The sequence below is a fragment of the Syzygium oleosum genome, unplaced genomic scaffold (genome assembly GCF_021117445.2).
Source record: "Syzygium oleosum isolate NSW1041296 unplaced genomic scaffold, Sole_v2.1 Sole_v2.01, whole genome shotgun sequence".
NCBI lineage: Eukaryota > Viridiplantae > Streptophyta > Magnoliopsida > Myrtales > Myrtaceae > Syzygium > Syzygium oleosum.
The window spans coordinates 838,328-856,343 of NW_026607485.1; the positions used below are offsets into that span (position 1 = coordinate 838,328).

Below are 18,016 nucleotides of genomic sequence, written 5' to 3' on the forward strand. Positions count from 1 at the left end.
CTTCTCTGGCGAGAAACATCGGCAAAACGGCGCCGTTTTTTGCCTGCTTCTCTTCGGCATTTTGCCGAACACCAGGTGAGCACGAAACTGGGCTAGACGTTCTCGAGGCCGCCGGTTTGAGCTCACCGTCGGTGAGCCTCCGGTGACATTTTGTCCATTTTGTTTGATCTATTATCGAGTTCATGTCATCTAATATCAATCTAATCCAATCGGGATGCCGCCGGACGCTCGCCGGCCGGCGAAAAATCGACCTAAACAATCTAACTTGCAAACTGTTCTAACATAGCTATTCAAGTTCTCAAATCGCAACACAAAGCGCCCTAGCCATCTAAATCGGTTGTAACTACTAACAAAACGTCAAACAAGGATCAAAGAAGACTAACTTGAGTGGCCTAAGGCCAAGGCGACACTCCGGCGACAATGTCTGAGCTCCGGCGAGGTAGTTTAATGCATGACCGACTCGGTTTATGCATTTTTAATGCCCAAAAATGCAATCAAACAACATAAAAAATGATCAGAACATGTTTTAGGCGCTAGTATGACAAAATCGCAACGAAAAATGCACGAACAAGCCAAAAACACATTCTAGAAATCAGTAAAAACCGAGGCTGCGAACGATTTTTACCTTCTTCGTTCGACAATCAAAGGACTTCTCCAAGCTGATTTGATGCTATAGAATCCTTCTTCGACACCTAGGCTTCGAGTAGGTGATCTCGAAATCTCCGGGGATGATCTGGACACGCCGGCCGAGGTCGATTTCCAAGGGTTCGCGATCAACTTCAACTCTGGTTCGCTGGTGAGGAAACTCACTGACGAGATTGATTTGCCGGCCTCATAGAGTCTCTACCCACTCATCTTACTAGAAATCGCGCTTTCTCGCTCTATCTCTCTCTTCTCTCTCTCTGGGATTCTCTCGAGCACCTTGTCCTCCTAATGTTCAGTTTTTTTCTTGTTTTCGTTGATTGATTTTTCCCGCCCAAATTCAGTTAGAACCGACTTCCGATCGGTTGGATCGATTCTCTGGCGCCAGCCGGAGATTCTCCAGCTTGCCAACTCAATTAAAACGTGTTAAATTGATCGGAGAAGGTCGGCAAAGTCCCGGGGCTGAAGATATTTTCTGGGTTTTATGGGCATTCTGGGCAAACCGGGTCAGGAAGAAGACTGACATGGTCGGATCGGGTTGACCGGGTCGACCCGACAGGCCCGGTTTTACTTAAAAATTCGAATTAAGTCCAATTTCGACCAAAATTTTCAAATTAAACCCCAAAATTGAATTCCTCATCATATTCTAAACCCAAACATGTGATTTTCCCCAATTTTTGTCATAATCATGTCTAAGATTTTCAAATTTTTATACTCAGGTTAGTAGGGTTTTGTTCAATTCAATGTCTTAACGACCTGATTAGGCAAAATTAGTGCCAAAATTGAATTACCCACATCTGATTAACCTTAGAAATGATGATCTTATGGTTCGATAATTTCGAATTGGACACGATTCCCAATTTGGGTTTAAAAATTCCTAATTTTCAATTGAATTTTGGGGTTTTCTGATTTCTTTAACAAATTGTGCAATTGTACTGACCATTATGTAATTCAAGGTCCCAGAATCATTTGTTGTGAAGACACTATGACTTAAAAATGACTAGAAAAGATTTAATTGCATTTTTGGTTCAATTCGGGTTTGATTTTGCCCAATTTTGGGAAAAACACATGCCCGATTGAGATTTTCCAAAATTGATGATGCATTAGTGAAATTGAATTTAAAATAATACTCATGAATATTTTTATGGAATTTTCTGATTCCATTTGCTATTTTTCTTGATTTTCTCACTCATTTTGACTAAAAGAAATTAAAGAAAAATTCAAGAAAATGCTACAAAAATCATTTTTGGTTTAGAAATAGGTTTCTAGGCTTGGCCAAGATTCCTAATCCTAATTTTGAGATTTTTGAAAATATAAAAAAAATGAGCAAAAAATCAAGTGTCAACACATGTCCCATACCATGCGTAGCAATATTCACTCCATAATCAAACTCTATGCAACATGCGTGTTCCATTTATCACGACTCCTCTGGGCCACTACATATCAAGCGATACGCAGCGAGATGGTAGTCTTCCGGCATGATCGGGCATCGTCCCGCCCCATTAGGCACATCAATGTCAAACGATCTACAGGATGATTGCATTCCAATACGACAACATCCAACGATCTACAGTAAGATGGTATCCCGTAAGGAGCATCGAATCCGCCATTAGGCGACGATTCGGCATCCGGAGTATCGGCAATCCAGATAATCTCCAAGCATTCAATAAAATCGAGCGCGATTTGCAGCAAACCTCGATAAATCGGGCATCGTCAAGCGATCTACAGCAAGACGGCTTTGACATGTGACCACACAAACACACAATCATTTAGGCCAATTCTTATCTTTTCAATTAGCCAATGCAAATATGAACTGTGCTCGAATCAATGCCACATAACCATTTTGACGTGATCACATATGCAAACAGTCGCTCAATTTTGTAAATCATCAGTTCGAAACGCGCTTTTCGTTCTCAAAGCCTCAAATTTCTTTCTCAAACATAATTATAAAATAATTTATTTTCAAATATTCAAAATCTTTTCTCGAAACATAATCATTCAAATCATTTGGCCATATATGCCAACTTATACGGCGAAATCCAACATTGGCTTCACAATTTGTGCATAAAACAATCACAATTTGATATTAAAAATCATTCGAAAATATTAATTTTTAATTTTCGGAATTTGAATATTTTATTAATAAATATTTTTTTAAGAATAAAATATTTTTATTTAATTCCGAAAATTAATTTATTTAATAAAATAAATAGTAATAATAAAATAATAGATAACTTATCATCAAAATAGCGATAACTTATCGCGAACACAACAATAGCCTATCACATAAATAATCATAGCTTATCGAACCATCACTAATAGCCTATCACAATATCACCAATAACCTATCGTCAATTTCACCGATAACCTATCACCGATTTCCAACGATAACTTATCAATCCAACGATAACCTATCATCTATGGTTATCAAATAATTCGCCCATAACTTATCCACTAATTCTATTTAAACAACCATTAACTTAATCTAAACCTAAATTAAATTACCCTAAGCAAGTTTAACACCCTAAACACAGGATTAGGGGTTAACTTTCATGCCTAACTACGGCGATTTCGCGAGAACAACGGCGACGACGCGGCTGTCCACGGTGGTTTCCGGTTTGGGCTCGGCAGATGGCGGATGGCGGCGAACAAGCGCGGCGAAGGGAGTGACTGCTGTGGGGCTGTTCGGGGGTTGTTCGGGGCTATTCCAGACGTGGATTGGCGGCTGGTGGTGTCAGCTAGGCGATTGGACAGTGGCGGACCAGCAGCTGAGCGATGGGGATGGATGGCGAGCGACGAAGCTAGCGTTCTAGCAAAAACCAGCTGGCTGTAGGTAGCTAAGGGCGGTACTGCTCGGCTCGGAAGGAGCTGGGGTAGCGGTGGTGCAGTGGCGAGGTGGAGTGGTGCTCGGCAGTGGACGCATGGTGGGCGAGCGCGTCTTGTGCTTGGCTGGGACGAAGCGGCGACGGTTATTGTGGTGCAGCTGGTGAAGGCTGTTCGGACAGAAATGAGGCCGAGAAGGGTGGTGGTTCAGCGGCAAGGAAGGGCGGTGCATGGTGGTGGCTAGTCCAGCACCAGCTGGTCCGGTCGGTTGGCAACAGAGAAGTCGAGAGGAAGCTGAAGAAGACGAAGCCGAAGGAAGCAGAAGCACGAAGAAGCAGCAGCAGCAGCGAAGCCAAAGAAGAAAAGAAGAAGAAAAGGAAGAAGAAGAAGAAGAGAAGAGAGAGAGAGAGGAGTCGATGGAGTCGATGGTGGGGTTTAGCGCGAAGTTTTTTTTTTTTTGGTCGACAATACGCTTAGCTTTCATTAGACACTTGAAACTGACTCACATGAGTTTCCACAATCATAACATAAGAGAGACCACAGGATACGGGGAGGTTTAGAAATCCAGTTTGGAGTTAAGGAATTAGTACGCTGGGCCTTCGCCACCCAATCCGCGGCCTGGTTGGAATTTCTGGAACAATGGGCTAAGGATACCCCTTTTAGTTGGGCCATCAATTTTCGGCAGTCTTCGACCACTGAACTCACGGTCCACGGACTTTCTTCTTGGCCCGAAATCCACCTCACGCACGCTTGGCTATCGGACTCCACTTCCACGCACAGATCAGAGAAGTCACTGTACAGATCACTTTCCCTTTCCTTTTGACTTTGAAGCTTCAACAGAAAAGAGAGTACTTCACGTAGAGCAAGAGTTTTCGCCACGCTAGCTGATGGGGCTTTAAAATTCCTCGCGAACCCAAAAATTATGAGTCCATCTTGGTTCCGGAGGACTCCCGCAGCTGCGGCCTCTCGTGTTTCACTGCACCAAGCCGCGTTGACGTTCAATTTGAGGTTCCCCTTCGCCGGCGGAGACCAACGATCTACTAAGGTTTTCACCTTTTGTGTTCCTTCCTTTTTGTTAGTGTTCCACCTCTCAAACACTTTATAGTCGATAATTGCTTCTTCCATTATGTTCATGGGTTCGGTTTGCGCTGCTGGAATACCAAGGCGTTACGTGCCTTCCAAATCAACCAGATAATGCCGGCCAAGATCGCCGAACGAGGGAGGGTCTTCCGACGAGGAAAGGGTGTCACACAACGACAGGTAATCCGCAAGCCACTTGTCCATTCTGGAGATTTTGGTAGCTGAGGTGTCTAGATTTAACCGAGAGTCTAACCAAACATTTCTTGTCCATTCGCAAAGGAGGAGGAGGTGTTCGGGAGTCTCCGGGACTCGGCGGCAAATCGGGCAGAGAGGATGAGGTGCCATCTTTCTTTTGTACAGATTTTCTTTTGTCGGTAGAGCATTTGTGCATATGCTCCATAAGAAATGACGAACCTTGGGGTAGACTGAGATTTGCCATATTTTAGTCCATAAGTTCCTAGGAGGCTGATATGATGACGATGCCTGATTCATCTGTTGTTGCAAAATTTGGGAGCATAACCTATTGCAGCCACTTTTAACCGAATAGACTCCTTTTTTGTTCCCTGTCCACACCAAAGTGTCCTCCGAGGGGTTTGTGCTTAGTGGGATTGTCAGGATTTCTTGCACCACATCTTCTTCGTAAATTTCCTTAATCAATTGTGATTTCCATTCATGAGTCTCCTGGTTAATCAGTTCTGCTACGAATTTTGGTACATCCTGGTTCAACGGGCCTACAAGTTTGCTGGAAGGGAGCCACTTGTCCTCTTTAATTTTTATCTTTTTGCCGTCACCTACTTTCCATCTAGCATCTGCCTCAATTATGTCTCTACCCATTAGTAGACTCTGCCACCCCCAGGATGGGCGATGGCCCTTGTTGGCTTGCCAAAACTCACCACGGGAAAATAGATTCCCTTTAGTACCTAACTCCAAAGGGCATTCGGTGCTTGTATTAGTCGCCGGGCCTGTTTTCCTAGCATTGCCTTATTAAAAGCAATAAGGTCCTTAAAGCCTAAGCCACCTGCGTCTTTCATGATTTTCAGAAGTTCCCATTTTCTTCAATGGATACCTGCTTTGTCTGCACTTTGCTTCCACTAGAAGGAGGAAATCTTCTGCTCAATCGCTCTACAAATCGAGATAGGAATCTTAAAAATGGACATTGCATAATGTGGCAAAGATTGAATTACAGTTTTAATTAGGATCTCCTTCGATAATCAGCTTTTCCTTCCACCCCTTTAGCTTCATATTAACCCTTGCTAATATCCAGGCAAACATTTGTTTCTTTGACTACCCCTAATCTGATGGGATGCCTAAATACTTGCCGGTTTTGTCAATAATAGGAACTGTAGCTGCTCCGCCATATTCCTCTTCAGTAACTCAGGGCATCCATTGCTAAAGAAAATACCTGACTTTTGCAAATTGATAGCCTGGCCCGAAGCATAGCAATATTGGTTCAAAAGACTTGCCAAATTTTGACATTCACGGACTATTCCATTCAAGAAAAAAATTGCATCATCCGCAAATAATAGATGTGATAATGTTGGACACCACCTATTCAGCTTTATACCTCTGATGCTGCCCTCCTCAACTACTTTGTTCAATAGAGACGATAAGGCATTGGCCATAATAATAAACAAGTACGGCGATAATGGATCCCATTGTCTTATGCCCCGGGACGGCTGGAAGTCCTGTAGGGATTCCCCATTAACTTTGACGCTAAAAGAAACCGTAGATATGCATTCCCTAATTAACTGAACCCATCTGTTACTGAAGCCCATTTTCAGCATACTAGCACACAGGAAATCCCACTCCACTCTATCATAAGCTTTCTGCATGTCCAACTTGAGTATTGCTTGGAACTTTCTTTCCCTTTTCCTAGTATGCAACTGGTGGAGTACTTCCTGAACTACTACTATGTTGTCTTGTATTTGCCTCCCACTCACGAATGCACTTTGTTCGGTGGAAATAAGTTCAGAAAGCCAAGGTTTTAGACGGTTGGCCATGACTTTGGAAATGATTTCGTAACTGAAATTACATAAGCTAATTGGCCTATATTGAGTAATGCACTCTAGGTTCGCCACCTTAGGAATAAGGACTATATAAGTATGATTTAGGGTGGGGTCAAGCACACCTGACGTGAAGAAATTATCCACCAAACAGTAGACATCATGCTGTATACTCTCCCAGTTATGCTGATAGAATTGGCCATTCAGTCCATCCGGTCCTGGGGCCTTGGTTGCACCCATTTGGAACACAGCTTTTTTCACCTCGTCAATCGACACTCTTCTCATTAAGGCCTCGTTCATCCCCTCTTTAGGAGTGTATGGGCATTGATCAATCACTGGTTGGAAATTTCTGTGTCCTGTTGACTCATATAAAGCCTGATAAAATGATTGGATATGTGACTTGAGCTCTGAAGGATCCCTGCTCCATCTATTCTCCCCCATTTTTAGCATAGAAATTCTATTTCTTTGTCTTCTTTGAATCGTGGTGGCGTAGAAGTATTTGGTATTTCTATCTCCCCACTTTAACCAGCTGATTCGGGACCTCATACTCCAATACATCTCTTCTTGCCTCCATAGTCTCTCAATTTGCTCCTTGATTTGTTGAATGGCCACTTTTCCCCTTCCCCCGTCCGAGCTGTTTGTCATGTTCGTTAATCTCCTCATCAAGAATTGTATTTTGTTTATGTGCATTTGAGAATCTCCTCCTACTCCACCTAGTCAAGGCTTCAACCACTTTTCTCGACTTACTCACAAAATCTGCATTATTGTTTGCCTGGTCATGCCATGCCTCCTCCACAATGTCTCTACATTCTGGTTCGTCTAGCCAATAAGCCTCAAAACGGAATTTCTTTTTCCTCTTATCCTTGGGTGGGGCTAGGGATAATAAGATTGGGCTATGATTGGAGCCAATGGCCGGTAGCGCATAAGCTTTTCTCCTCGTGGAATAACACCCTCCATTCCATGTTACATACCACCCTATCTAGTCTTTTCCTTACCAATTCCTCACCGTCTCTATTGTTTGCCCACGTATAAGCACACCCTTTACTCTCTACGTCCACGAGTTCGCAATCATTTAACATATCCCGGAAAGCCACCAATCTATAATAATCCTCCTCTCTTTTACCTACCTTCTCCCATTGATACCGTATCTCATTAAAGTCACCCATACATATCCAAGGGAGTCTGTTTTCATGGTGAATATATCTCAGCTTTCGCCATAGGAGGAGCCTTTCCTGAAAGTTAGTTGGTGCATAGAGAAAAGATACACGCTTTCTCTTTCCGCTACTAAGATCCCTGCATATTAAATCTACAAGATTCTCCATGCTTTCCACCTCCTCCATCGTCACCTCCTCATCCCACATAGCTGCTAAACCTCCAGCCAAACCTTTTGGGTCTACTATCACAAAATTCTGAAAATTGAGTCTATTTCTAACTCCATCCACCCTTGCTCTTTTATTTTTGGTGTCCATTAAAAATATTACGTTGGGTCTTTCTTAAGCCACTAAATCTCTCAGGTGCTGGAATGTCAGGGTAGAACCCAGACCCTGACAATTCCAGCTCATAATCTTCATATATCTCCCGGTGGCTTATTAGGGCTAGCCACCAAAGTCCATTCCTTTGAGCCACCCTCAATTGAAATCGGGATCTCATGAAACTGAGTAGCATCTACATTGTGGACATTAGCCCCTTGAGAATTATATGGTTCATACCTTTTCGACTTCTTCGATACTGGGGTTTGATGGTCTTCCTTCCCTTTCAAATAACTCTCGACATTATGTTTGGGAGGTGCCTCCATCCTTGGAGTATCTGAGAGTAAGAATTGGGTGCTTTGATGCCTCTTTCTTCGAGTTTCCCTGACCACTATCTCTTTTCCTTTACCCTTCAGTTTAGCGTTGTCCTCTTGTTGAGTTTCCATAGTTCTCAAACCATTAGGTTCTTCTATTGCAGTGGGCAACACACCCTCCATCACACCATCCTGGTCTGGGGTTTCCGGAAAAATTTCATCTTCGTCCAATTTCATAAACTCTTCTCCGTGGAATAGTTTCCAAAAAGGGCTAGCCTCACGTGCTTCCGCTTTTAACCAGTAGCCATAATTTCCTTCACTAACTTCTCTTGTTTCAGCTTCTTTATAAGGTATTTCCTCGCAATTAGTGGTAAAATGCCCCATCTTCCCACAAGAGTAACAAAAATGGGGAAGACGTTCATACTTGAAATCAACCCAATATTGGTCATCTTCAAAGTTCACCACGATCGCTGAAGTGAGAGGTTGTGCCAAATCTAGAAGAACTCTAGCTTTCCCCACCTTACACAGGCCACCTTCTTTCGCTTCCATCTTTATCTCTATGACTTTCCCGATCTTAGAGGCCACTTCTTGCAAAGAGTTTTCAGTTATCCTTGCTACCGGCATTCCATGAACTTGTACCCAGAAGGCACAATGCATGAAAACATGGCGGTGAATTGGTATTTTGGGGTTTAGTTGCACGAGGATGAGTAAGTTGCTTGAGAAGGACCATGGGCTACCTTCCAAAACCCTCTTCTTGTCGCTCTCCGATCTGAATGTAAATGTGAACAGACCTTGTTGCGGTTGATCTACTACCACGTTATCCGTTTTCCAAGCCTTTTTCATAGAAGTTAGGAAGGCCTGAAAATTAACATTGGGCCTAGAGTGGAGTTTGCCCAGTAAAGTCAAATTACAAGCCTCCAATTTCTCCTCAGGAATTTCCTCGAACACGCTGGCTACAGAGTTCTTCGTCTACATTTTCCCCATTCGATTACAAAGGGCTACTAGTCTACGTTCTTTTAACCTTTCCTTTTCCATTCTACTCACTCCGTTGTTTCTAAACAGGTATGTGAAACCTTCAGAAGACAATGCCGTATGCTTACCAAGAGGGATGACAGTTTCCGCTTCCAGTTTGATCGCCAGTTACCTTTTCAATCTATTGTTCCTGCAACCAGGGGGCTTGTGTAGAACTTTCTATAATAGGCGAGTAGCATTGATTCACGGCAATAAACTTGAAGGATGAAGGGAGCTTAGGAGCCAATGGATTAAGTGGAATTAGGGTTTAACGGGGAAGAATTAGATTTTGTGATTTAGGGCATGGAATGGGTGAAATGGATATGGTAACTAGGACTCCAGAGGTGATGATGGTGTTGCGTCTGTCCATGGGTTTGGTGGGGTTATGATGGTTACATTGTGTGGATGTAGGGGTAATCGATGGGTTCTTATGGTAATGGAAGAGGATTTGTTGTAGACTGAAGATTGGCGATTATGTGAGGGTGCAATGGAAGCAAATCTACCTAAGGGTTTCACGGGAGTAAGGTTAGCTGTTAGGGTTTAGCTATCACCATGGATAGAGAGAGCTCTCACTGGGGAGAGGGAATGAGAAGACGTGAATTCTACAAAAGGGAAGAGAGAGAGAGAGAGAGAGAGAGAGAGAGAGAGAGAGAGAGAGAGAGAGAGAGAGAGAGAGAGAGATGGGTTTAATCATTATCCCCAAAAAAATCTTCCAATAATTTCTTTTGAAATTTTCTCAATTTGTCCCCTAGAATTACCACTTTGTCCTCGGCCCGAGTACCGAATTACGGCTGACTTGTTCTTATCGAGCCTTGATGGTTGGCCTTTCTCGGGCACGAAGCCCAACTGGCTTTGCTCGGCCCACTTCTGTATCTCGCGTCAAATTTCCGATTCTTCGATTCTTTTCCGAAATTGAAATTTTTGACGGAAAACTCGTAAAATTACGAGGCGACGTCCTATGGTTCGGGTGTGAAATCCCTGAGCAATCGACACTCAAAATCGGATCATAATTCGTGGCTGAAATCAATCAATCGTAACTATAGTTCATCTCGAACTAACGGGTGGCTGTTAGAAATAAATTCTTCGATAGCCTTTCCCCTTTGGTTAGTATTCCTTGAGTGATCAAGTCAGGGCGAGAATTAACTAATAGAGCGTTGACGAAATCACCATTTCATAAATCACCAAAGTAGGTCGAATTTTCAGGATATCACATTGATGATATATCAAAAGACATGTTTCATACTAAGGATTGTCACACAAATTTTTTTTATAGTTTCTTTTTTGTGAACTCAAAAGGTTCTACGGCCTAATAAAGTCAAGGATTTTTATTCAAAGCATTCTTCATGGAAAATTTGTCTCGTGGTGGCAATCATGAATTAAAGTAGTTTTGGCGATATGTACAAGTTACAAGAATAAAAAAAAATTGTATATATATTAGTGTCTTCATCTTGATAGTTAGATGTTATTCTTAACCAAAACAAAGTGTTAACCGATGTCAAAACAGACTATAGTCATTACATCTGCTATTAAAAGTTGTGTTGTGCGAGTGTGTACACCCACACACCCCCCACAAAGAGAGAGATATTACACCGTGGTCATTTAGTTTTAAGTTGTTTTATTCATTAAAAGGGGTCTAACCCTCTTTCACTTATTTTTCTGTAATCATAGCTACCATGGAGGCATAGAAAACATCATGTGAGCCCATGAACCAATTATTTAGGTCTTTGATTACATCCGTTGGTATGACTTTCATGATGCCTATTGTCGATACATATTTTTAAGGTTGCATCTTTGTTACTTGATGTCATAGAAATAATGATGATTACCGCTTGCTAAGCTGTGATTTTGCTTTCCCCTTTTATTACCATTCTAGTCATAGAAAATAATAATGATTGCTACTTGCTAAGCTGTGATTTTGCTTACCCTTTTATTATCATTCTATTTCACAAGAACAACAAGAGTAAATGGGGGCATGTGGAAAGTGATATGAGGTGACTTAGGATGACATTTACCAAATAAATTTTAGTAAATTGAGAGTACAAATAAATTCCTTTCGAAAATGGTTTGGATATTTTTAAGTTTTGCGATTATCTGACAATTACAAAGTTAAATTTTTATGATATGGATGGTTTTCGTTAAAGGCTTAGTCCTTTATGGGGAGGCCAATCATTCTTTATAATTTCCGTAAGAGTTTGTGTATGATACATATCCTACACATATTTCGCGAAATGGAAATATAAACTCATAATATTTTCACTAACTAAATGGGCGCTTAGCTGCCAACCTACCAAAATGGGGGGAAAAAGACTAACGTCTTGTGACATCCTCAATCCGACGACGATTAATTAAGTAACATTGGACTTATTCGGCCTCAATTAGGCACCAATTAAGAGGGTAAAGCCCATTCTAGCCCACATTTGACTTGGTTGATTTTTGGAAGATTGCACATTAATGTGATTTTGTGTATGATTAGTGTTCTATGTTTATTAAATTATAATTTAGCATTTAATGCATCTTCTAGAAGCTTAGTTTGGGGAAAGACCAAAATTTGGTCTTGTCTTGGAAGGGATGGGCGCCACTTTTGGGGGAAGAGAGGGGAAGAGGTCAACTAGGTTGGTTTCTAGATTGGTTTCCCTAGTTAGTCCCTAACTATATACTTGAGCCTACTTTGTTAGCCACGATTGCCTATGGGAGAAGCTTGTTGAAGAAGACTTCCAAGATGGCTTCATGTCCATAAATTTGCTTGGTTGGGAGCAAATTAAGGAGTTAGACTAAGCTTGGTGGTTGGTTCATTAATGCACTTGCATTATTGGGGTCCTCTTGCAAGATCATTTAAAGGGAAACCCTTCTCACTTCTCTCGTTCACTCTCATTTCTCTCTTTCTCTCCCTCACTCTCTCACTCTCACTCCCTTCACACCGCCGACCACCACTGCGCCGCTCGCCGCCGTCCACGTCGTGCCGTCCATTGCCATGTACGTCCGTCCGCCACCGTTCGCTTGTGGCCACCGACGCCGCTCACCACAACGCCGTGCCGTCCTTGCCGCCGTGCCGCACCCCTTGCCACAAAAGTAACATCATCGCCGCTCGCCGCATCGTGCTGCGCCGTTCGTCGTGCAAACCACAACCGTTCACCACCATCTTCACCGTTCGCTTGTCACCACCCATCACCGAGCCACCTCACCGCCACCTCACCACCACCGTTTGTCGCCGCTTGCCGCCGTGTGCCGCGCCGCTTGCCGCCGTACCGCACCTTCCATCCGCGCCGATCGCCATTCACCAAGCCACGCCATCGGCCAAACTGCTCGCCGTGCCGCCGTCCGCTGCCGAGCCGCCTCACCGTCGCTTCGCCACCGTAACGCCGTCGCCATTCGTCCGTCTTCGTTAATAGTCCCACCAGTTTTGTAAGTAGTTCTTCTAATCCGTGGATAGGGCGTTACTCTACACATGTTGGACTTAGGTTTAGTCTTGTTTGAGCTTGTTCTATCATGGGTGTGGCTATCATTGGCTAGGAATGGTTATGGATGGATTATGTGGTTATGGAAGGATAATTGGAATCATTGTTGGGTGATGCTATTCTTGTCTTGCTTTGTTTTGCTTGTTCTAGGAAGAGGAAGCCCACGTATTAATTTTGTATGGTTTGCTCATGAAATGTTTCCGATTTTAGTGCATCATTATGTATGCGGGATTTTAGATGTTCTAATCGTGTGAGCATGAAACACTCTTACATTGGCCTAAGTAAAAGATAATAAGTGGCTTGAGTGTTTGATATGCTTGCGTGATTACATAAATGGTTCCGTATCCGTATGATTGCGGAGGACGATGCCCGATGGATTTTGGATGTCCAATGGATTTCGGTTGCCGTTCACGATAGAGTTCAGAACGATGCTTTTAATTGAATGCCGTCTTCGAGGGAAGTCAAGACGTTGCCGTGCCCGATGGTGCAGGACGATGCCCGGTTACGCCAGATGACCACCGATGCGAGTGTCGGTCGTGGCCCTGAGTGGTCGTAATATTCGGAAGACGTGTGGATGCATTGTGCATGGTTACGTGATATGAAGTGTTCTTGATTATTATGTGCAATTGTCGCATGCCAATTGGAAGCGAGACTTCGTGTGTGATTATTTGTGTGAATTGTATGTGCCGACGGGAGGTAAGTATTCACGTGTAACTATTTGATTGCATTTTGGCATGCCAAGAGGTTGAGGCTACCGTTCATATTTCCAAGGCAAGGTATCATCCTACTCGAGGCTTAGAGGTTTTACTTATTGAGTTTTACTCATGTGTTGTTGTTTACCCCTTTTCAGGCCCCTAGTATGGACACTCGGATTATACGTTTTGGTGTCCCGGTAGACCAAGATGTAGAGGTGGCTGAGTATGTAGCACAAGGGACGGAAATGACGTACGAGGAGTATACGATGATCGTTTGAGTCGACAAGGGGCTTACCAACTTGGTTCCTCATCGTTTTAAAGCATGGTATGTTTGGTTCGAGGGAGAGCGTTGGAGACCTCTCCGGGGCTTTGACAGATCCTCGGGTGTCACGCCCCGTACCCCACGAAGCGTGAGCATCCCACATGCGGTCGATAAGTTGGCTGCGACGTCCCAGGAAGCGTCGCCGACCCACACCCAACAGAGATCAAGCACAAGCGGAAGTATAAAATCAACAAACCCAGACAACTACAATATGAGCCGAGGATAGCCGTCCAATAAACAACGATCAACGCAGAAAATATGTACATACTTATATTACTATTTTAAAACTCTTTTTACAGTGTTCACGACAACCAAAAAGGAAACACCAACAGCTGAGAATAACCCAAACAGCCACTTCTCCGTTCTGCTCCATCCCCACCGGGGTGCATGCTCGACGACTGCTGGATAAAAGACGGTATTCCCAAAAAGAGGTGGTGCCCTCGACATTCTACGGCTGGGGGTCTGAAATGTTTCGGTTTACACAACCGTGAGACGAATCTCAATGAGTTCAACCCCTAAACCTAGGCTAGGCTAGCATGCAATCTCCTGACCGGAAACAAACATTTAAAATCATAACACAACCATAATCATACAATTCTCTGACCCTGCAGGTTAGACAGTTCAATATGTAATAATCACGGGACATACGTGGCACGCATTATCACACGTACGCCAATCACATGCTCATATACCGAGTCTCACACACTCGCATGCTATTCAATGCATGTTTATGCATGCAAATGTCATTGACATGTCATGCACATTCTTTGGCCCACTGGCCCACACTGGCACACTTACCCAAATTAATTATTATTACGACTCGAGTCATCAATTTTTCACGGCCCGGTGCGTCTAGCCTGCTTCAAAGTGCATGAGGCGCAGCATCCGATCTGGCCCAGTGTCTCTAGCCTGCTTCAAAGTGCATGAGGCGCAACACTGTTCTCCTTGCGAACCAGAGCCTGCTTCAAAGTGCATGAGGATGGTCGCCTTCCGGACGTACCGGGCATCGTCCCGCTTCAAAGTGCATGAGGACGGTATCGACCCGAAGGTCCTTAGGTGATCACACAGCTCATTATTATTCGAACCCAGCGTATAACGCTTCAGGGTATTTTAGGTGATCACATACTCATGGCAGACACGCATTCTCGCACAATTTTCATCACATGCCTCACTCTTGGCATACGCAATGCGTGTCCATGTTATGCAATGCAATGAACCACGAGCACCAATATAATTCAGACACCCAATGTCACAACACGTGCTTAATTGGCCCAATTAATACCGTGTGGCCTAACGTGCGATTCACAAGTTAGTAATTCATTGAAACCAAACAATGGCCAATCGCACTCCACAAAATCAGCCAAACAACATACGACATAGCAGTACGAAATCAACCACAATTAAGCACAATTGACGTACAATCAGTCAACCCGGCATACCCGGCAATTTCACCGACGAACTCCTAAATTGGTCATTAAACCCCATTATCCTCCCCAACGATTCTCATTAATCCACTAAATTTTTCCGATAATAATTTCTACCAATCAATTCTCAACGCAGTCTCAATTACATACTGCTATTATCTAAGCCAGTCCAAAATGCACCGATAACACCTAAACCAGTCCAGAAAAACGCAACATCAGTCCTAATCCGGGTTTAGGAATTTTACTCACCAAAACAAGGGTCACGACGACGGGGAATGGCGGCCGATCACTGATGAACAGTGAAACCGGCGGCGGAATTCCCGGCGGACGACGGCGCGGTGTACGGACAGGGGGTGAACAAGACTTACCCCGTACGGACGCGTGAATGCAGTACACACGTACGGACACACCGTACGGACGATCGGGAAACGGTGGCCGGCGAGGCGCGGTCACGGCGGCGACGGCCGTACGGTCTGGATGAACAGTACCGTACGGATGTGAACAGAATCAGTACGGGGGGCACTGTATGTGACTGGGCCGAACGGCGACGTATGGACATGTCGAACAAAGCCGGTGTCGACGGAACGGCGATCTGAGCTCCGGTTCTGAAGCTCCGGAGGTACTGTTCACAGAATGGAAAATGAGAAAAAGAGAGAAAAAGAGAGAGAAAAAGGAGAGAGAAATGGACGGAACCGAGGCTGAGCTGAAGCGGGGGACCAAGGGGGTCGGCGGCGTGCTCCGGCGAAGCTCCGGCGAGAGAGAAAATGAGAGTGAAAATATGAGAGAAAATGAGAGAAAGTGAGGGGAAAATGGAGAGAAAATTTTTCTGAAGGCTGGTCTGTTCGTGGGAGTGAGAGAGGAGAGAGAAAAAATGCTTATCTTAGTCAAAAACTAGGGCCTAGGGTGTCATGTGTCAAAAATCAAGCCAATGGACAATTTTGCCCTTGATCCAAAGGCTAGGATTTGCCCTAATCCAATAATTTAGGGGTGAAATGGTCTTTTGCCCCTAACCATGGTTGACCAGACCTGGTTTAACCTTAACTCACCTTGGTTAATCCCAAAATTAAATCCAATTTTCGGAATTAATCAAAAATGGCCTAGGGGCATTTTCGTAATTTTTCGATCCCGAACCGAAATTCCAATTTTCGCACATACGCGTTCCATATATGCGTGGCCAACATAATATGGCGTCGGAATCGCGAAATTCATCGCGCAAGCCCTCGAAAATCCACGTCAAAGTTTCGGGAATAAAATAATATTATTTTTCCAATTTTTGTTGAAATTCCAGTTTTTGTCCAAAATGACTCCTGGTAAGCGTGGCCACCCAAAAATGGTATCGGCCACGAAAAATAACCTCATTTGGCCTCGAAAAGCGACGCTGGCATCCCGGGGGCAAAATCGTAATTTTTTCACCCTCGGACCGAAATTCCAATTTTTACTCGTACTAACTCCACATGTGAGTGGCCAGCGTAATATGACGTCAGATTCCCAAAAATAGTCTCTTAAGCCTTTGAAAATCGATACCGAAATCCGGGCCCAATTCCGTGAACAAAACCCGCTAAACTTTCAATTTCAGAGTCTCTCACTAACGGGTGGCTGTTTAGAGGTTACGCGTATCAACCTAAGGCTATTCGTATCGTGATGGTCTCGATCATTGAGAGAATGAGAAATTATCATTAGTTCCGAGGTCACAATCATTAGGTTCAAGTTCGGATGGTTGACCACGTGCACTTTTGGTCTTGCGAGAATCACCTGCGTCCCAATCGTACATCGTTGGCCTTGGCCAAACCAAATCCGTTACCTTTCCTAAGATCGGCTCATGTTGGCCCAAAATATTTCCTCAGAGTCTCTCGTGATCGGTATCCCTTTCGCGATAGGGTCCCCGGTCCACGTACCATCTTCTAGTTAGCCATACCCTATTGGTTAGTATCCCGAGAGTGATCAGCTCTGGGTGAGACTTACTAAAATGAAATGCGAAATAATATCAGTTTCATTGATCCCGGAAATTACATCGAAATTCGGGCTGTTACATCGGGTGTGCCGGGCGCAAATCCCGTGGGACCCTGTGACGTCAAACGTCCCCGATGGTGTCATCAGTGACCCGAAGTCGGTCCGGATTACGACCCCGAACCCGAGCCATAGCATGCTCGAACGTGGAGGAAGCCATGTTCTTTTTGAGGTAGCCCTCGTAGATAGAAGAGCTAAGTAGACCCCGATCCCCTCTCCTTTTTATGTTGTGATCTGAAAAAGGGCCCGTGTAGTGGACGTGTAATTGTCCTTACTTCCGATGTGCTGTTGACACCTGATTTTTAGCTTATTTTTCAGTTTTTTCCAAAAATCACAAAATTAGAATTAGGAACCTTGGCCAAGCTTAGGAACCTATTTCTAAACCACAAATAATTTTTAAAAAATTTTCTTGAATTTTTCCTTAATTTCTTTTGGTCAAAATAAGGGTGAAAATCAAGAAAAATAGCAAATGGAATCCAAAAATTCCATAAAAATAGTCATTGATCTTATTTTAAATCCAATTTCATTAATACAGCATCAATTTTAGAAAATTTCAATTGGGAATATGTTTTTTTCCCAAAATTGGGTAAAAACAAGTCCAAATTGAATCAAAAATTCAATTAATTCATTTCTAGTCATTTTTTGGTCGTAGTATCTTCACAACAAATGATTCTGGGACCTTGAATTACATAATGGTCCATCCAATTTCACAATTTATCAAAGAAATCGAGAAGCCACAAAATTCAATTGAAAATTAGGGATTTTTAGCCT

The 18,016-nt window shown here is 43.5% G+C and overlaps 1 long non-coding RNA gene across 1 annotated transcript; it reads left to right on the forward strand.

The window, feature by feature from the left end:
• Positions 1–4,221: 4,221 nt before the first annotated feature.
• LOC130139975 (uncharacterized) lies at positions 4,222–5,218 on the forward strand. Its single transcript, XR_008817989.1, has 3 exons — positions 4,222–4,510; positions 4,630–4,725; positions 4,825–5,218. It is a non-coding gene; the product is annotated as an uncharacterized LOC130139975 (long non-coding RNA).
• Positions 5,219–18,016: the final 12,798 nt, after the last annotated feature.